This window comes from Tinamus guttatus, unplaced genomic scaffold, assembly GCF_059628265.1.
Source record: "Tinamus guttatus ecotype Peru unplaced genomic scaffold, ASM5962826v1 Tinamus_guttatus_pri_ptg000240l, whole genome shotgun sequence".
Classification (NCBI taxonomy): Eukaryota; Metazoa; Chordata; class Aves; order Tinamiformes; family Tinamidae; genus Tinamus; species Tinamus guttatus.
The window spans coordinates 585,136-606,557 of NW_028288774.1; positions in this window are offsets into that span (position 1 = coordinate 585,136).

The following is a 21,422-nucleotide window of genomic DNA, read 5'->3' on the forward strand; positions in this document are numbered from 1 at the left end:
TAGACAAATATCTAGAAATAGTTTGTCTTTCACAGAGTTGGTATAAGACGTTGTAGCAAAAGGTCATTCTGTCCCTGTTGAATGCCAGGCCGTGTTGCCAGTGGGACACTTATGGTCCCTGTTCTTGAATTAACGTCCATCAGCATTTGAGGTGGACAGGGAAAGTGAGGAAACAAAACATAATGAATATATTTCTTGCAAGTCTTGATATGACTCCTTTAGTCTGGAACATTCTCCTCTGTCCTGCTGGTAGCATTTAAAGGACAAACTCTTGGGACTTCAGTCTCCAGTCTCTCTTGGGAAGGAAATATTAGACAAATTTCTCATTGCGGAAATTGCACTTGGAGCACACGAAAGCAAATTTTATGTGATGACAGAGACAGTGTCTGCGATGGCACTTCAACAGTGACAGTGGTGAATAGTGCTATATTGGAGCAGGTTGCGTGGTCAAAGATGCTGTGATATCATCCTTGGAAATACTCAGAGTTTGGCCGCGCAAAGGCCAAGCAGCCCAACTTGAGTTTTGTACAGGGATCGGGACTAGGTGACTCAAGAGGTCCCTTTCAGCCTAAATTATTGTGATTCTCTGACGCAGTTCAAAGATGGGATGATTTTTGAATGAATTGCATATGTTCCCAAAACATGCTGGCCAAAATGTTTAAACATGGACACGTAGAGTGAGGTTCCTCACTTAGGTAAATAACAGTGAAAAATGAAAATCCCCGAAGTCCAAAGACACTGATGCCTTTTCCTTTTGAAAACATTCCTACTTTACCCCACTCACCTTAGACAGCCCTCTGATTTACTCCTGTTTTTCTCTTGTAACGTAGAGAAATCTAATTTACCCACCAGTTATGACCAGAGAGAAATGTGTAGTTCTGAAATCTAATTCTTGGGATGAAACCTAGAGCTGTTCCAATATTTTTGAAAAACCAAGACCCCAAATCTATAAGCCCCTCTGCGCACACATCAGGAATTATAAATCCTGCACAAATATCCAACAGCCTAGATCTTAGAATGTTTCTGTCAAGTATGGGCAACATAGATTTAAGACCTTTTCACTCTCTGGTTCATTACACAGCCAATGCTCTAACTATATATCATCTGCTACAGAATAGACAGAGAAATTTGAGGTCCTCAGATATCTGCTACGGGAACACAGTGTGAAAGGCACCTAGAGGAAAGCCATTTTTATTCTTTCACCTTCATCCAAAAGCATACTCCCTTAAATACTGTACCAGGGATATTTTTATGAAAAAGAACATAACCGAGCCTATAAACTAGAAAAAAAGCCCTAACTAGAAAAAAACCCTAATTAGTAATGCATTTGTCTTCCTGAGACAAGCACATACACTTACAGAGAGAGTTTCATTAGCCATATAAAATGGGGACTATTTTCAGACTGGCGTAAGTCTACAAGTGCATGAATGGAGATGAAAAATTTTAATGTGTAGTCTGACATTTTAAAGAACAGGTCATAAATGTTTCTGCTGGGCCGGATTTTTGACTTCTCTTTTCCTTCTCCCTGCTCCGGCTATGAAGACACATGGCCCCTGGTTCCTGCTCCCATCTCTGCTGGGACCATGAAGAGGTGACTGGAGTTGTCGTTGTCTGGGTAGGTTACCACACATGCAGCAGATCCTCTGACAATCTGCCTGCTGTTTTGAAGCATAGATTATGCTACCTGCCTTCCTAGAAGTTACCCCTGGGAACCTTCCAGCTGTATTAGCTGTAAACAGTGTGGGGAGCAACACCCTTTGGCATGAGAAAGCGCCTTCCCTTGGAACAAAACTCTACAATACACAATTCTTAATGCTGAATTCCACAAAAACAATGCAGTTATGAACAGAACTATTACTAATCATAAATACTTAGTGAAGCCAAAGAAGAAAACTGGCAGGGAGTTGTTCTTTTCCAGCTTCTGAAAGGGTGCTACCAGCAATGGGGGTCAAACAGCAATATTACTGACTAATAACAGTACTGCTTCAGGACTCCTTTAAAGTAATCAATATTTTTAATGAGCATATCTCCTCATTTCAGGAGCTCTGGGTTAGCATACAGATTCAATTTCATATGCAAAGTATAACTGTAAGGTTGTATCTGCAATGCCTAGGGACTCTTCTAATGGGGGAGGTTGGGTATGAGCCTCCCATTAGAATGTATTTAGTCTGAAATATCTCTCAAGGAAGAGGAGAGTGGAAAATCTAGCCATCTTGCACCCCCCTTCCCCTTTCTCCACCTTCTTAAAGAGCAACTGAACTGTGCTGCAACAAGCAATACTCAAGAGAGACTGAGGCAATTCTTGAATGAGGCAAGCAGCAACATCTTGGCAGGGTTTCTCCCATATTGTGCAGTGGAGTATGTGCTGTTTACAACCAAGAGTCTCTGTGCCAGGGGACAGCCCGGGACAGCCGGTCCTCGGGGCAGCAATAGGGAATTTGTCAGCAGTACGACACTGACATAGACCAATGGTCCATCTGTCTTGGGGCCCTGCCTCTCTTGCCTGCCTGCATTTCTCAGGGATCTATAATAAAATTAGTAGTGTGCTGCTACACTTTCGGATGAGGGTGACAGCAGGGAGGGGTAAGTAGACTTTGGGTATGATTATCTTGACTTCCCCTGCTTTTTGCCTTTTAGTAAATAACCTAATAAGATGCTGGGCACAAATTCAATCTGTCACACTTCGTACTTCAGAATAATTCAGCCAGAAATAGAAAGTGTTCAACCCCCTTTAGAGGCATTGCCCGGAAGAACAGGCTGATTTCTTTCTTCTTTTTCTTTGGCTTGTAATTTATTTCACATCAATTATGCACTGAAAACAAAAGTAGTGTTGTGCCAAGTTGTGATTTGCTTTTCTCTCTGAGCCTCCTAACCGTCTCACTTCTGCTCAGACAAGTTGGTGGCAGGTTCCCATTGACAGCTAAATCTAAAAGACAAGAAAAAGTCACATGCGGTCATCTTGCCCCCAGTCCTCTGGGGATAAGGCTCCTCTGGGGATGAGGCCCCAGCTCTGTTCTCCCAAAAGTCCTTTTGCTTCATTAAAAGGGATTTTGCCTGGTTTCCTAGCTTGTTTCTAAGCAGGTAAGGTGTGTTTGGAGTAAAAGGTGAACAGATGACAGTCCTGAAAGGTGATGCTCATTCCCAACAGAGCAATCATGCTACTTCTTCATTTTCTGTGACCTGCACTCTGCAGTAGGGATCAGGAATTCAACATTCATGGTGTAGTACCACCTGAACAGCTAAGACTGATGGAAATGCTAACCCCTACAGAGAGTGGTACACCCTTTGCAAGTGCTGAGAGTCAAACCCATGAGGGTAACCAGCTTTCATGTTCACGGTGCCTCTGCATGTCAAGACATCCAAGTCAGAGATTCCTCTGGAGAGAGATCCCCTCTGCATTAGGCTTCTTTGGCAGAGTTCTTCTATATCTGTATCTTTATTGCTGCACTGTCATGCTGTCTATTTCAGGCAAAAAGCGACCCATTTTTCTGTTACTGAATGAATTTTCTGGGTCAGACTCCATATTGCATTGCTCCTTTTATTACCATTAGCACAAAAGAGGAAACGTTTTATACCTAATTTGCATCTCGCTGAAAAGGCACAGATAGCTTGTGCAAAAGAAAAGCAGGGAAGTCTCTAACTTCTCCACTTCTATCTCCCTTTACGCAGTACCTGCATGCTATGTGCTTGTCCGGTTATGAAAATATAATTTGGTCGCTGGACATGCAGCAGTATTTCTGCTGTCAGCTCTTGACTATAGAGTCACCTCATATTTAGATAGCATTTTTGAGCTGGTGCTTCTGTGAAGCACAGGTGGGGCAGACTGAATAACCACTGTTATTCAGCTCCTATCTAGTATGATGCTGGGCTTCTTCCATAGCTCTGAATTGTGCAGTTTGTCTCCTGTTTCCAAACTTTAATGAATCAGACCTGGAATTCATAGCCCTTGCCAGAAATTGCTCATTCTGTGCCTTTCCAAATGTTGCAGAATTGGACATTATTTTGATTTTTTTTTTCTGATCATTTGCAAGCACACAGGGAAAGCAAAACAGGTTGTGTTTCCATCATCCAATGTTTCCTTCATCTGTTCCATTTTGACGACTCGTTGCAGGCACATGTGGAGACCATTGCTCAAAGGGGCTGACGGTAGCTGTCATCCTGGGAATCAAGCAAGAGGTAGACACTAGCAGTCTGACGGGGAAAGCTCAAGTCTTACATCCCTTGTGTGACACTAAAGACAGAGGGACATAGCGAAGAGATGGTGGTAAAGGCCATGTCTGCCTGAGGTACCCAGGACTCTGATTCTAACAGCGACAGAAATAAATGAAGATGTTAACTGATTCAATATTCAAGTCAGCTAACATTTCTTTCATTAGCAAGGAGCAGATGAGGCAGGAGGCGCTGGGCTAGAGATGAGTCACTCTGCGTTGCTGGCTCTCACCCCAAGGGTGAGGGGATGCAAAGCCGACTGCCTTGGCGCTCTGCGGACATCGAGTACTGATCACACGAGCCATGTGAGTGCATGAGGTTGCCACGCGGGACCCAGAGAGGCCGACATGCTCCTTTTAAATGTCTCTGCCCCCCTGGAGTGGTGGAGTTGGGATGGGGGGAGAGGAGGGCAGAAGATGCGGGCAGCTGGAGAGCAGGAGTCTGAGTGCTACAAGGCACTGAGCACACTTTCCTTTTGGGTTGAATTTAATTACTTTGTTGCATAATAACATTGCTCGTTCGTTTCTCTCTTAATTGCTTTTGCCTGCAGTAGGAAACAAAGTGATTCCTAATCAAGACAATGCAATAATTCAATTGTCAACAGCTCACTATGCCATTTATGAGCCCCTGCTGTGTTCCCCACCACAGGTATTTTATGCCGTTTCAACTGCAGGAATTTCTAAGTATTGCTTCTTTCTAACTCTCCAGCTGCATTATTTCCACAAACTCTTTTCTGGGGAATTTGCAAACAACCCTAGCATGCAAACCTCCTTAGGAGCTCTGTCACCAGCCAGGGCAGGCTGTGACCACGCTCCCTCCTTGCCAAGATGGGGCCCTGCAAGGCAGAGCCATGAGATGTGCCAGTCTGTGCCTTCCCTGACACTCTGTGCATGTGGAGCAGATACTCACCTGCTTCCAAAAATAATATTTTTAGAAAAATCTCCAAATGCAGGAAACAAGCTCAATTAAAATAATTTCCTCTGATTTATTAAGGCTGTCCTTGCACTTAGGCTGAGATGATATCTGGCTGCTTGTTTTCTTTATAGAGTCCTCTCCTAAAAACCCTGCAGGAGCTCAGTGTGCAAACAAGGCAGTATTACTCAAATGCTCTTAATGGTAGGTTTCATAACTTCTCAATGCACGTATCTCATGGAGAGGCTCTTTGTCACCTCTGAAAGTACTCACAGAATCATGTTTTCCTCTCCCTTTCTTTCTTGCCCTACTTGACGGAAAAACTGAGGTCTTTGAGGGGATTCCATAACGAAAGAACTGCTTAACAAGATCTTGCTGTATAAGCCTTCCTGACAGGCTCTTGTGATGAGGCAGAGTAACACAGTTTCATCCTCAAGAAGCTGCAGGCTCCAGTGGGCTGGAGATTATCAGCATGGGCCAGGGATCTGTTTTTTGTTTGTTTGTTTTTTAATGCATGCTTAGGAGCACTGTATGGGTTCACTTCATCCTCGTCTCTCTGCAAAATAAGAGCTGATACATAATTCCATCTGCAAAGGGCTTGGAAACAAAAGTGAATTGTGAGAGACCCCTGCGACCTCCGCAGCACCCAGGCAGCAGCTGCGGCTGCTGAGGAGAGGAGAGCTGTGGACAGGGCACCCACCCTCCCCGCATCCTGTGGGAGCTGCAGGCTGCTGCAGGGTGGCAGGCACCTGGGCAACCATGCGCTGCTCATACCGAGCTTGCTTCGAAGCTGGGTGAGGGCACTGGTCCATCTCGTATATGTCTTATTTAAGGACAGGTCTTGGTTGATGGGATCAAGGGCCCCAGGGGATCCCATCCCTGACGCAGTGACCAGTAGCAGATGCATGACCTTACCATCAAAGACTATTTTCAGAAGCAGCAAAACATTGATTTCTTCCTGGTGCAGATGGGAAGCGGCCTTGCCTTGAGGCACAATGATAGAACTATCTCATAATTGTTTCCTAATGAGTATCATTTCACATGCAAATCCCATCCATAAAAAAAAATTAATCTTTTCAAAAAATCTGAATAAGTGACAGGATCTATAATTTCCTGCAGTGGCAACACCACACAGTGTCATCAGGCAATGTGATTTCAGCATCCTCTGGTCTAATTTGCCTGCACAGGGCATTAAGTGTTGTCAATGCGCTTATGTGCACAGTTACAGCAATAGCCCAAACTGCTGGGATAGGAGACAGGGCAAAAAAGAGAAGCAGCTCTGACATGCCGTGGGATTTTCCACATTCCCACTGGTGAAAGGTGGCCTTTTGCTGGAAGAAAAGGTGGTGCTTGCAAAACAAAAATATTTATTTCCTTTCTTAAGAAAATCCAATCCAGTTCTGACACGCGCTTAGTTATAAGGAAAGTTTTTGGATATTCTGGGCAGACCATGTTTTCCTTGGTCATTGTTTAAACCATCGTGGTCCTTCTTGTGCCATGGAAGATAGGAAGGGAAAAAGAAAGAAGTCCTAAGACATGAATTTGGATAGGGATGAAGTTGGTCTTTATCAACCTCCAGGTGAAAGTCTTTTGCAGAGCTCCAGAGTGTGTGTCACCCCAGAATGGTACGGGCATATCACACTCCAATGAGGACTTTGCAAAGGAAAGAAGCAAGGAGAAAGGAGTTATTAAGGGAGTTGTATGTGGCTTTTTGTCCACTGCCAAAGGCTTTTTAGTGGGGAAAGATTAAAAAATTGGAATGAATCCTTAAATAAGCTTGGTGGTGAAACAAAAAACAAACAAACAAAAAAAAACAAGGAAGCAAACTCATCTCCTTCTGCAAATATGATATTTTAATGTGTTCAGCACAACAGTCTCTAGATACCCATGTTCTTTTGCTTGGTGATTCCCTTGTCATGTCTTGCCTGTATGAATGAACGTAGCTGATGATAGCTCTGAGCTCGTGATGAGCAAGGTAAGAGAGGCCATAGCTGGGGCTTTACGTGAGCTGTGAGCCTGCCCTGCCAACAGCACTGCACCTTCAGTCTGTCCGTACTGCACGGGTGGCACTGGCTGGGACACTGCACAAAAACTCCATTTCTGCCTCTTCCTTCTAACGGTAGTAATGCATCCTGCAAAGACCCGCAACAAGGGTCTTTCAACAAGGGACATTCAACATACACAATGTTGAATAAAAAAGCCAAGCATACAGTTTGACAAGTATCCAAGTGTCTTGGATTGGGGACAGGAATGTGAGAAGGGCTACAGAGCCTGGGAAAGGAAAGGGTAAAGCCAGGAGGCAAGGTAAGTTAAGAGACAGGAGTCGCTCAAAGCTCCTTGCCTTCTTGCAACATGCAGTGACTGCTGGAGTAAATATCCAAGTATAAGTTGGCTCTTGTCCTGGCTCCTGATGAGGTAACTTTTACCTACCGCAGAAGCAGAGATAAGGGACTAGTTTGCTTGTAATTAGATTCCAAATCTGTGGGATGTTTGTGACAGAGGAAAAAGCTAAAATGTCTTCCAGATGGCAGAGGATGGCAAGGCAAACTTACATTTTGGGAAACCTTGGGTTTGCTGCCAGCCCTGGCCCTTGTGCATTTGTTGCTTTATACAAAACTAAAATATGCTTGGTCTCTGCTCACTTCAATGTATTTCCTGTCTTGCTATTAAACATCGACAGTTTACAGCTCAAAGTACAAAGATTCAAAATAAGCCCAGAATAAATAATAATAAAATGCTACTGTAGTCCACATAGGAACAATTTGGTGGTTATCCTTTCCATGCTGCTTAGTCAGACTAGCACCAACATTTCTAGGTAGCCATAGGCAGCAGAAGCCATAGCAGAGAAGGCAGGACATACTTTTATGCTTTGAAGTGTTTTGTTCAGGGCAGGAGGTGAGTGGTTTTAAGAACTGCAGAGAAAGTCATGTTTACCCCTGGTGTTATATCTATACTGCAGATAAATCTACTCTGTCTGAGGGAGCTTTTATGTTTCGTAATGTGCTTTCATTCCACTGCTTTGTCATCCTGTTGTAATATCTCTGCCTCCTGACTTCAGAAGTATCACGTCACAGCGTGGCACCGCAGGGTGGTACTTTGTGGCCCGAAGGTGCATTGAGGTGCTTTGCATGTCACTCTCATCCAATGCAGTGCACACGCTTGTCCTCTGAAATACTGAGTGTTCCTGGTGTGTCTTTTTTTCCAAACGTTTCACATACAAACTATTGCTAGGTTAGTTTACCTTTGCTTTTATGAGCCCTTTTTGCTGTCTGTCATCTGGTCCTTCTCCGTAATTTGTCTCTGAATGCCACCACCTCCACCCGGGCCTCAGCTTGTGATGCAAATGGCAACATTCCTTGATGTGAAGGGCAAAGAAAAAGATGGAACCACAGATAAACTTAACTGTTTTCTTCTTTTCTATCTGCATTGGTGTAATTTATGTATTTTGTTGTCTCTTGCCTCCCTCCCAAAAGAGCCAAGACATTTCATAAGATGCAAATGAGGCAGAAACATGACTGGGTGGCAGGAGGTGGTGAAAGCTATTTTTATGTAGGGGTTAAAACAGATGAAAGGATCCTAAGTTTGACATTTTCTTCTTCATTGCAATTCTTCAGAGAGAGAGATAATTTTAAATGGACAAAAGAGAAGAGGAAAGTCTGGGAAAACAGCTGTTATCTTTGCACATAAGAATGATATATACATTCAAACCACAGAGATATTCTAAAGTGGCAGCTGGTCCAGAAAGCACTAGATCTGGGGTCCTCTGAGGCAGATCGTAAGTACAAAATCCAGATCATCTCATGTATTGTAAACTGGTTACTTTATGGTCTGGAGATGTTTGAAGATGATCTTTGTCAGGGAATTATGTGTTTTGGGAGCACCGGGCAAGATGAAATCATGTCACCAGAGACAGCTCTTTCACTCCAACATCTGTTTGTATTATTTTGCTCTTCCTTATCTTCCTCCCTTGTAGATCTCCACTTCTCTTTCTTCTCTGAGTTAGTTGTCCATAGTGGATTTTTTTATGTGGGGGTGTGTGTTTCCTGAAGTGTATTTTTTGCCCATTACAGTGTGAAGGAGCATTGATTAATGAATGGCTTAGCTTAGGTATTGTTATGAGCCTTACCACAATCTTGTATAGCCGTGCTTTTTATCTCTTTTCACAAAGACACCCTCATGTAACTGTGAAGGGTACAAAAGTGGCTGTGGCAGAGAGACCACCAGAGTTACACAGAATCAAAGAATCACAGAATCACAGGATGGTTAAGGTTGTAAAGGGCCTCTAGACATCATTTAGTCCAACCCCTCTGCTCCAGCAAGGACATGTAGAGCACGTGGCACAGGGGGGCATCCAGGCGGGTTTGAAGATCTCCAGAGAAGGAGACTCCACAGCCTCTCTGAGCAGCCTGTTCCAGGGCTCTGTCACCCTCACAGGAAAGAAGTTCTTCCTCACATGGAGGTGGAACTTCCTGTGTTTCAACTTGTGTCCATTACCCCTTGTCTTGACACTGGCCATCACGGAGAAGAGTTTGACCCCATCCTCCCTACATTCACCTCTCAGGTATTTGTACCTCTCAATCTTCTCTAGGCTAAACAGGCCCAGCTCACTTAGTCTTTCCTCATAAGATATATGCTCTGGTCCCTTAATCATCTTCGTGGCCCTCTGCTGGACCGTCTCTACAAGCTCCATGTCCTTCTTGTACTGGAGAGCCCAGAACTGCACCCAATACTCCAGGTGTGGCCTCACCAGAGCTGAGTAGAGGGGCAGGATCCCCTCCCTCGCCCTGCTGGCAATGCTCCTCCTGATGCAGGCCAGGATCCCATGTGCCTGGGGTTATTCCCCCCCGGTGCAGGACCTGGGGTTACCCAGCATATCCTAGAAGATCTGTGGCAGATGAGAAAATTAGATCTGCACCTCCCTATTCCTGATTAGTACCTAGCCCCTAGGCCTTTGAGGAATCAATTATACAATACAACCTGCCTATATGTTGATTGCAGCTGCTGGGATAGGGCTCCTATGAACTTCAGAACACAAAGCGAGAAACATGAGGGGGAAACCGTTCCACACAGTATGCATTTCATAGAACTGTCTTACACATTGTGAGTTCAGAAAACCTAGCTTCAGTTAGTGAATTTTTCTTTCTCATTTGTAGTTAAAAATAGTTGCCTGTAGCAAAGGATTTGTCTTCAAAATGAACAGTTAGCCAAGGACTTAGGGAAAAAGAAGTGTGAAGTTCTGCTCAAAAGCATTTCTAAACATTCCACTTTATTAAAGCAACTCTTGGCATATATTTATTCTTAAAACTGTGGAGATTGACCTCAAAATCCAGTCTTTCCCTGTCTTCATTGTACGACAGGGTGCTTACTCTCCACTGGGAAGGGTTTCTACCAAATCCACCTTTTCTGTTACCCACTCCTAAAAACATATTGTTTAGTGAGAGAGCAGCCTGCAAAGTCTGGGGTATCTCCAGTCTTGCATGCGAGTGCTGAGCACAGGGAGTGAAGCATTAGTCTCACCTCAGCCTATTTCTCCCGGCAGAGTTTGCCAGTCCCCTAGTCGCTCCCAGCAATAGACAAATACTAAGTAAAAAGTCATATTGACTCTATTGCAGTGCAAGGCCTAAGGAAAGAAGCACTGTATTTAGAGACAGATAGAGGGAAATGAAACATAAGAAAATTTTAGAGACATCTATGCATCTATCACTGCAAGGGATTTCTTTTGCTTCTCAGTTTAGTTAATTACTGAGTAATTATTGATTCAAAAAACTTCAGAATAAAATCTTCTCTCCAATAGTTTCCCAAAGCTGAATCCTGATCCTGTGACATATTTTCTTCTACTTATTTGCCCTTCCCTGGGGGGCTGATCATGCAACATGAAATAATCCCCTAACTTCTATTTTCCAGCAGCCTCTCTGCTGCATATACTCTTTTGTTTGGGACTTCCTGCAATCTCTAGTCCCAGTAAATGAACCACTTGGTCCTTCTGCTCTCTTATTGGTACCCTGCTTGACACAGCTTTACTATTATCAGGTAAAAATAATACCCATCCCTGCTGGGTAGATTTCAGCAAAGCTTACCTTCTAGTTGACTGTGAACAGAATGCAAAACCTGTCTCTTCCAAGCAAATGGATAGTACTAAATTCAGTATTTCTAAACTAGTAACCATAGTATGACTAAATATCTTTGTGATTGGATTGTGCCTACTTTATCCTGGACGATCTCAGATTAATTTAAGGCTAGTTGTGGAGTCAATGTAACAAAATAAGATGCAAGACATGTCTGGCAGGATGAGAAGGCCCTTTGAAGAGCTCTGGAAAAGGTATCAGTCGATGCTGAAGAAAAGGGATGCAGTAGATGCTGAGGTATATGAACCTATACCTAACTCTTCTGTCCTTTAACATAATTGTTTTAGCTAATGATGTGATTTGATTGTTTGCAGTTTATATAATTACACCACTCGTTTTATCTCCATTGTTCAAAATGTCTCCTTGGGGGAGAAATTATTCTTGTGAGCGACACAATTTGTTCTTCTGTGACAAATCTTAATCAAAAACCTGCTAAATATAGTGTGGCTGATGGATTTTAAACAACTTGTCACTGTCGTTTGCTGTGGTGGAAAGCAATTATATGTGGGGCACAAAGGTTCACCATTCCAGTAAATTCTCTACCATAGTACATGCTACATTACAGTCGATACTGAGCAAACTGCAGTGGTGCAGAAGGAAAGTTTTTTATTTAATGAATGGCTACATTTGTAAGCTATTTTTAAAAGCAGATGGAAAAGGACAAAAACACATGCACTTAGCTCTCAGCAACCTATTTTTGCTGTGAATCTGTGGCATATACCTTCTCTGTCTGTGTTGCAAAACGTTGTCTTGAAACAGTGGTGAATTATATCTCTAAATCATCTGAAAAGGGAACATCTGTCTACAAGATCAGGCTACTAGTTTATACAGCTACATGTCCTAGTTGTTTGTCACATTGGATTCATCAAAACCTCCAGTTTAATTCCAATCAATTTTATTTTATTTTCCCACTACATAAAATTGCCAGCTCTGTTTCTTATATCTAATATCTTTGGAGTAAATGAGTTTCACTCAGTCATAAAATGTCATGTTAATTACAAACAATTAAATGTAACATGCATTTATTTCTTCCCTTTTTCCCGTCAGATGATGGGTAACACTGTACACAGTTCAGAAGTTTACTTCAGTAAAGCATCCCTGATACCACAGAATCATGAATATTAGTGAAACTCATTGAAACCAGACTTTCCATTGGAAGTCCGGTAGACTTCCTGGGAGATGCTGTGTGAGAATATTCCGGACAGCTTTCCGGTAGACTGTGCTTTAAATTGAGCTAGGAATACCAAAAGCGTAGATGCCAGCAAGGTCATTTCTTTTCCGTGAAGGACTTCAGGGATTGTCTCAATCATATCTGTAGCTTCACCTGGGAAAATGAGCCCAAAGGGACCCTGCAGCCAGATTTTGTGCCTTGTCATCTTGGGGCATTGCGCATCCTGCTTTGGTTTGCATTCATTCATTCCCAGATCTGACCCAAGGCTCTGAGTCTGGATGTGTCTACCTTGCCAGGTTGGGAACAGGCATCTTTTCATCTTTTCCCTTTCTGAGGGATACATATCCCCTTGAGGGGAAAAAAAGAGCTATTGTTGTTCCGTACATCTCCACTTCCCAGCTGATGCACAAGCAGTGCAGACAGTCTCTGGAGAAAGATGAGGAAACAGATGCTTTTCTTTTCTGGCGCATTGGGTCCGCAGAAGAGACTTAGCTAAAAAACACTTACCTACATCTGAGAAACCAGAAGTGGGTTAGATAGCGAGATGGGGATAGCTCTCTGATTCATAATTCCTTTGAGAGGAGAACAACATCTTTTTTTGCCCCAATATCAAAATGATGTGAAGTCATGATGTAGAGGACATGTCCTGTGTTAGTATCGGATGGGCACTAGCTAGAAAGTAGCCAACAAATCTGGCTGATGAAAGTATGTTGTGTCATGATACAGTAAGACTACTGCCATAAGGCTTGATGGTGCTGCACACAAACTGCATGTCAGAGCATGAGTTCAATGTTAAGTCCTTTTTTTTGTTGTTATTTGTTTATTTTGTTTTTTTGTTTGGTTGGTTTGGTTTGGTTTTGAGCTCCTTTCCCCATATGCTCCTCAGGGATTCCTGGGCAAATGGTATTCCCATACTATGATTTCTTGGAGTGCATCCTACTCTCAATAACTGTCCTTCTGCTCCTGTTACTAACAAGCCTCTTCCAGGAACACAGAGGACATCTGGATCAAATAGAGCACAGTGAAACAGAAATATAAAATAGAAAAACACCAATGTCTAAATGCATTATAGATGCAGAAAGAACAAGATGGTTTACACTGTGCTTTCACCATCTTCATGTTCAAGGGTCCATGTGCCTACTGACTTTCTTGTCTTGTTTTGTTTTTCCTCAAAACTGAGGCAGACACTGAGACTCAAGTGAAAGCAAAGACACACTGTGTGCTATGGGCTTCTAAAATTACAGGTCCAGCTCTTTTGAGGCATTTCTGCTTTTTGAGAAATTTCTCCTGGAGACAGAGGTGCTCAGGATCTCTACACCAGGTCAAAAAACATCTGCTCTCCCTCCCTCCCATCCTTTGCTGTCCAAGCTTCTTGAAAAATTTGTACATATATTTTCTGTCTTGCAGCCTGTAACTCAGCTGGCCCCTTAATGGGAGAGAGGTACTTTGACTTTAAACCAAGGTGACAGCATCTGTGCGTAGGCCAGAAAGATGCAGGGGTGGGAGTTTAGATGAGGCCAAATGATGGTTCACAGGGACTTCTGTGCTGAAAGGATGAATCACAGACTCTGTCCTTTCCATTGCTCTGGAAACAAACTTCTGTTTTCTATGTTTACTGCTGAACCATGAGAGTTAAAAGGCTTTAACATTTAAGGTCTGAAATCATGTCCAGGATTGCTGCTGCTATAGTATTTATATTATTTGGGTCTTATTAGACCAGCCATTTGTTGAAATGCTACTTTCTGTCTACACAGTGATTTCTACTGGTTCAATATTTCCACCCATGAGGGATACAGTAAGCAAAAATGCAAAATGTGTTATCAGTGAGCTCTGTTTATTGATAGATATGTCCAGGTCCTGAGCACCAGTGTCCCGTGGTAAGCCATGGAAAACCACAGTTCCTCTGTTACAATTTTCTTTGCAGAAGAATTAGGTTAAGGAAATATATTTACCTCTTCCATCCTTCAGTGTTTCCAATAAACCAGAGGCAAGAGGCACTGTGCAGTAGGCAGCAGCTCGCTCTGCCCTGATGAGAATAAGAGCCAGTCACCAGCTGCAAGCGTACTTTACATTTATCTAAATAAATAAGAGGGTGATTAGCCCCCCTCAGTGCTCCCAGCACTGCTCGTTCTTCAGCTGAAGCTGTCAGGCAGTGCCTGGGCGCATGCAGTGGAACACACAGCCCCAGAGAGCTGCCATGTGGAGAGATGATGGCCAACGCAGGGAGCATCGATGGGTAAACCCCCGGGGTGAGCCCTCCCCAGGGCAGCTCAGCTCACCGGGAGGCAATGAGCCCAGCCCCAGCAGCTTCTGTTTTGTTTTCATGTTGAAGCATATCCCCATGATTTTCTGATGATATTGCCTCGCTTGTGGATGAAGTTGAGTATATCCATGACAGGCAGGGCTGAGGGAAACTTGCACTCCCTGGGGAAGCTCCTTTTGAGGCGGCCTCTCCAAAGAGTAGCGAGCAAGAAGATTCAGCTGAGGCAGGTCAGTACTCAGGGAAAACAGTGTCTTACAGGCCTTACATCTGAGGGGCATAAGGGCTGGGCACTGAAATAAGAGTATTAGAGGTGTGCAGGGGCAGACAAGCAGTGCCTAGGTTCACAGCTCCCTGGGTGACTGTCTGATGCCCAGATTTGTTCAGAACAACTACAGTGATACGAAGCCAAACTGAAACAGGACAAATATCTTGACCAGCTCAGAGGGAGACAGGTAAAGCTGTCCACCACTCATGGGGGGTAAGCTCTCCTCTACAGGACAGCACGTCCATCTCTTCAGAGCTGCTGTGTGGGCAGAGTGCAGGAACCACGGCTTCCAGACATGCTCCTGAATAATATAGAAAGAGATATTGGGTTTGTTCTCAAATACCTGTTAACGTTTATTCCTCAATGTTCATGCAGCTTGGGGCACAGAAAGAAGGCATGAGATAGGTAAGAGAAGTGGAAGGGGCTGCAGTGACCACGTTAGCTGATAATCTCAGTGACAACATCTCTATCCTTAAGCATGCTTCTTCAGTTACAGGACTCTATTGCTGTTTGCTCTCAAAGTGACATCAGGACATGAGTCTACCTGGAAGGAAACAAGTGATGAAACCAGTCTTATTCCATGCCCCTTCAAGTCCAAAAATGGAGAAAGAGTAATGTAGTATATTCTTGTGGGCTCTTGGTAGAACATATGCCCCTGATATTTGCAGAAAGGAGAGCCTATCTTTGGATGAAATGCACTTTTTCTCTCCCTTGATCCCTTATTTTAATGATTTTATTCTCAGAGGAAGATATGGCAGGTGGTTTCTCACTGCATATGGTCAATTCAGAGCATTCATATTCACAGAACTAATATCTTGCCCATAGTAATGTGCTTTCTTCGGCTCATATTTGGGAGGAGATATAATCCTGGATGAACTGCTTGCGGAAGACAGAACAAACCACAGCAGTTTGTTTTCCACTTTCCTCTCTGGCAGAGCAGAGCATTTGCTTCCTGTTATTTGAGGTTTGTGTTCACCAAAGATCTTTCTGTCATCTGGATGACCTCTGTTTTCTATGCAGGAGCCCAGGACAGATTTGTAGAGGTATGTAGAGTTTTTCAAGGGTTGCCCTATGGGCAGGAAAGTTTTAAAAGGTCTGTATTAAAATTGTCTTCCAGTCCACAACCCAGAGACAGAAGTGATGGATAGCATCACATAGAAGCTGAGGGATAGCAAATAACAGTGAACCAACACCTCACATGGAGCAAACAGCATCACCATTTTCCTTTGCCTTCCTGAGAGATATCGAATCGTCCATCATTCAATTTACTGAACTGGGAAATATCAGATATATTCTTATTTGTTGTTGCCATAATATTTCTCTAGGTAAGAAATAATATTTGGGGATGGACTTTTCTGACTTACTGAAAATGTTCAGAAGTTGCAGTGGTTTGTTTCCACACAAAATTTCAAAATGAATCAAAAAACTCTGTCATTTTGCTGGTCAATGGAGAGGGAAGGGGTAGAATGTGGATGCAAGTGAAGTGCTGCTGTAACTCCCCACAGGAAAGGGAATCTCATATAAATTCACAAAGTCAGAGAGAGGAAAAAACAGTTTATATAAAATCTCGTGTGAACATAAGACAGAGATCAGTCTGGAAAAGGGAGAGGAAGATCCAACAATAATATGATCTAGTATTTAGTCCAGGATAGCTTTAGAGCATTTTTTGAACTCCATTGAATAGTCTTCTCACACGACAACTGTGAATGCTGTCCTACAAAGGAGATGTCTTTGTTCTGCCCTAAATAACCCAACCCTGTAAAAGTAAAAAAAAAAAAAAAAAAAAAGGGGGGAAATGAAATCCCAGCCAGCAGGAAATCCTGAAATGCATCAAGGGAACTTGGCCAGGCTAGCAAGAAGTTTTGTACATTATATCATCAAATTCAAAGGCGAAATACAATTCAGTGATTACATACACAGGAAAAGACAAATGACATCAAATGACATCCTTTTGATAAGCATTCCTGGGTGAGAGAGTAAACGGGTGAGAAGGCACAGGTTGAACTCTATCTTCTATTTCCACCTTGTTGGTTTTGTAACTACCTCCTTCTCTTTCTCCACAGTGCAGTTTTGGATAGGGCACATCTTATATAGTAGGTGCAGTGGGCCACCAGCGTGTCTGAAAAGCTCTTGGGAATTTACCTCTTCTTGGAGGTAAACCTTTAGGAACCTTGGAGGTAAACCCTGAGAGAACCTTTAGGGCAGGTCCTCTACCTTCCTTCTAGGAGTTTCACTTCACCCAAGGCAGGCAGAACTTGCCCTTTCTCACATTGTAACTGTTCTCTTTTAAGCCACCATTTCACTGATTAAGAAGATAAAGGCCTGAGCACCTGAAGAACCTACCATCCAACAGTCTGGACCTTCTTAAATCTCCTGATGGCAGCAGGGAAAGAAAGATCACCATGTGGTTAGCTGTGTAGGTGGCATGCTATTTCTCTTATTAAGTAATCCTATTCTGATGCTTTCTCTTTATTTTGGGGCGTTTGTATTCAGGTTAGTCTTTCCTCCTGTGTATTTTGCTCAGATATCTCCCACTTCAGTGAGCCTTATCATCTGCCACTTGTTTCCATTTACACAAGCAACTTCAATATCTCCACAGATCCCCATCCTTGGACAGGTATTACTGCCATTTCTTGGGCAGCTACACAGGTTGCACATAGCAGAGTCATTCTCTGGGCTGTGGCCAAAGCAGTGAGGAATAACTCAAAGAAAGATACTCAAGTGCAAATTTTCAGAGACTGCAGTTTTCTTCTCACACACTTTCTCAGCAGCTTTTATACATGTCCACTCTACTTTCTGTCCTTGTTAAAAATCCTGCAGGCTAGCGTTATCACAGCAACACACTTTCTATGGCATCACACTTCTAGGGGACATAGTATCTAGCTTCCTGGTAGATAGTAATAGATAATCACAGGTCTTTGATCATATCTCAGATGCTTGGGACAACAGTTTAATGGCACGAGTATTCATGGATATCAGGTATACTCTCATATCACAAATTAGAAAGACACATACAGTGGAGCAGATTCACTTCATTCATCATTTTCCTGCCTTGTTTCACTAGCTAAGCTTCTGTATCTGAGAAAGCTGAGCAGCTTTTCCCAAATCATGCAAGACTCTTTGTAGTTGAAGTGGTGACTCATGGCACTAGACATAAGTGTTTTATAAAATGATATTTTCTCAAATTATTGATGTAATTTGGTTCTTAAGGGAAAGAATAGTTCAGGAATTTCCTTTTTGATTAATGACTTGCAGTGTCTCACCTCAGATTACCTCCAAGGGACAGATGGGAGAGGAGGAAAGGATCTTGTCCTGCTTTGTGCAGGAAGCAGAAAGCCGAAGTGTTGCTTATCAGACATATTTTTGCCTTTTTGAGGAAACATTTCCCAAGCAAATGCTTCTAGTTTCTTCAACACAATTAAAGGAAAAGGAAGAGGTATGCTTGGCTTGATCAAAATAGGCAGCAGATGCTGGAGGAAAAGAATGGGAAAGGTTGTCACTTGGAGCAAAGGGGATACTAGCCTGTCTTGCACATGCACAGCTGACAAGGGCCACATGCCCACAGACTTTCTATGTCCAGATAAAGAGCCACATCATCTTTTTGTATGGAGTGTGAGACTCACTGGTATTGTCAAGAGCTTATAAGTAGCATTCACAAAAAGGGAAAAATAATTTTTAAGCACCAGGAATGAAAAAAAATGAAACCGGCTGATACTTGTAAGAAAAATGATTATAACTAAGACTCCTTGTTACAATCATATCACCCAACTTCAGAAAGGGTGGAGGGAGGGTAATCAATAAATCATTCCTCTTTGAGGTGTATTTTTCATGAGCAAGAAAGGAGAATCATTAAAGAACCTCCTTTGTTAAAACCTCGACAGAAATCTTATATCCTGGGAAAATCAAAAACAAAAACAAAAAAAGAATTGTAGAGTAGGAGAAATTCTTTATTATAGCAAAGGAAAAAAAATGGACAAATATCTTTTCTGACTTACCAGACTGACTTCATTTTCAGGTAGGTTGGTATAACCACAGATATTTCAGCATCTTCTCACTGCTACTCTTGACATCTGTTAAACTCTGCATTTTCACACAAGCATTTGCAACCAACTCTCTTTAGTCTTAAATAATATATTTGTGTCAGTAAAACATTTCCTAATATTGAGATACACTTTACTGAGATACACGTCGAGTAACCTTGAGATACACTTCATGCACATGAAGGCAGCTCAGATTTTCATTTCTGCACTGTCAACAAAGCCAGCAAGAAATTTTTTATAAGTGTTTGGTTAGCAGAGGGGTAGAGAGCCACATGAAGACTCCTAATACAGTAAGATACGTTGGCATCTCTGTGGCTGTCATAGTTCATGGCCACTGTGAAGCACCTGCGGCCTAGTTTGTCCTCTCCTGTTCGTTTATGTTAACGGCAAGGGAACACAGTCCCCGCCAGCCAACCTGGTGCCACAGTCTTTGCTTGTATTTGATGTCAAGTCTGTGTGGGTGGGACTGACTTCATGGTTCACGAGACAGCCTCATGCTGCAGGTCTCTACCTAGCTAGAGGGGCTGTGGCATGCGTGGGGCAGGACCTCTCTCCCTCAGTGCAGCCCTGTCCACAGTCTCTAGTGCTCGGAAAACTTAGGACATGAGAAGATTTCCTCTCCCTGAACGCTGGCTTGGTGAGCCGGGAGGCAATGAGGGAGCCTGCCAACGGGCTGCTCCAGAGATGGGTTGGTGACCCTGGCAGAGGCTGTGACAAGCAGCTGGGGTTTCATGTTCCCCACTCTTGTCACAGCAAGGTCCACACAGTTTTTGCCTATGGCCTTATTTTTCTGTGCTGTGGATGCATTAGAAACCTTCCTTTGCCCCCTCAGTACTTTTTCTTCTCCATAAAGTTTAGGAAGACTGTAAAATCAAGTGCTATAAAAGCACACACCTTCCTTCTGCAGCATTGTCCCTTTCTCTCATCAGTGCCCTTTTTCTCCCAGGCAGGAACATTTTGATTCTTTCTCAGCATCTAAAGCAGGGTATATCCTTCTGGGCCCATGTTCAGATGAAGATGGGCTAGAGTATATGTTGAATTCCTGGTATTTTTGGAGAACAAGAGCTAGGACTCTTAACTAGAAAAGCAAAATCCTTTTCAGATAGAGGCTCTGTCTTATGACCACTGTTTCTAATGACCGTTTGCAACTCTAGCATGATCCTGTATCTCTGTGCTATTGAGAGTAAATTTGAGGGTTACATTACCAAGTTTGTGTACTTCTGAGCCGTTAAAAAGTTTAGCAGTGAAATAGAAGAGTACTTTTAGACTTATCTAGTTTAGAGCTGCTTTCTGCTGCAGTGCAGAGCAATAGAATGTGTATAAAGAGATGAAAAAGTGGATAGAGACATAGGAAGCTTTCCTATGAAGACAGACTCAAAGGATAGAAACTGTCTTAACTTACAAAGAAAATGAGTAGGAAGCAATGTTACAGCTATATGAAATATGAACTGCCTCGAAGTAGATTGTTAATGCTTTTGCCTAATAGAAAAATAAAAATACATTCAGTGAAACCGAAAGGCAGTAGATATAAAACCTAGGGAAAAATAATTAGTTTCACAGAACGCACAGCGAGCTTGTGAGACTCACTGGTATTGTCAAGAGCTCTGCAGGAACCAAGCAGGGAGGGCATGTGCCTAGAGAGGGAGAATACTCTGAAGTATTCCTGAAAGGATTAAAATTGCAGCCTGAAAGCTCCTAGAATTTAGGAAGGGCATATGCTTCATGACGTGAGCTACAAACTAAAGGTAAGTAAGTAATTATTTACCTTAAGTCAGTCATTTTATATTAATCTGCTGCAAGTTGTTTTCCTTTTTCTGCCTGAGGGCTTTAGAAGTTCAAGCAGGCTATGCACAAAGCATGCTGTTCAATTAGATGTTAGTTAAATATTACGATCCTGTTACTCATCATCTCAGACAGGGAAAAAAACATTATTAACCACTGTTGCTATTTGATACAAATAATATCTTTAGTGGTTATCTGTCTTTGTCAATGATGACATCCAGAAATTCCGTTTCCACATTAAAATTAATGATCATTTCTAACATGAAGTCTAATCTTGGTGATGAATATTTACACATGCATAGAACCAGGGGAGCCTAGCCACCTTCGGGGGTGTTTTTTTCCCATGTTTCTTTTGGGATACATAGGAATTATTTTGAATGTAATCAGATCATCCTAAAATATATATTATCAATTTTGCAACATGTCCCAATGTGCCAACAGAAATTTAGAAATTAGTAGGTTGAACTTCATACCTTCTTAGGTAGATCTCTACAAGAAGTGTCACCATTTAATAATGATAATCTAATGTCAGGTGGCCTACATGAGCTGCATTTTTGCCCTACCTGGTATCATGCCCTTTTTCAGACCTCAGTGCCTGATATACTCTCATTATTTTTCTTTAATTTGTCTGAAACATTCACAAGGAACAGACTTA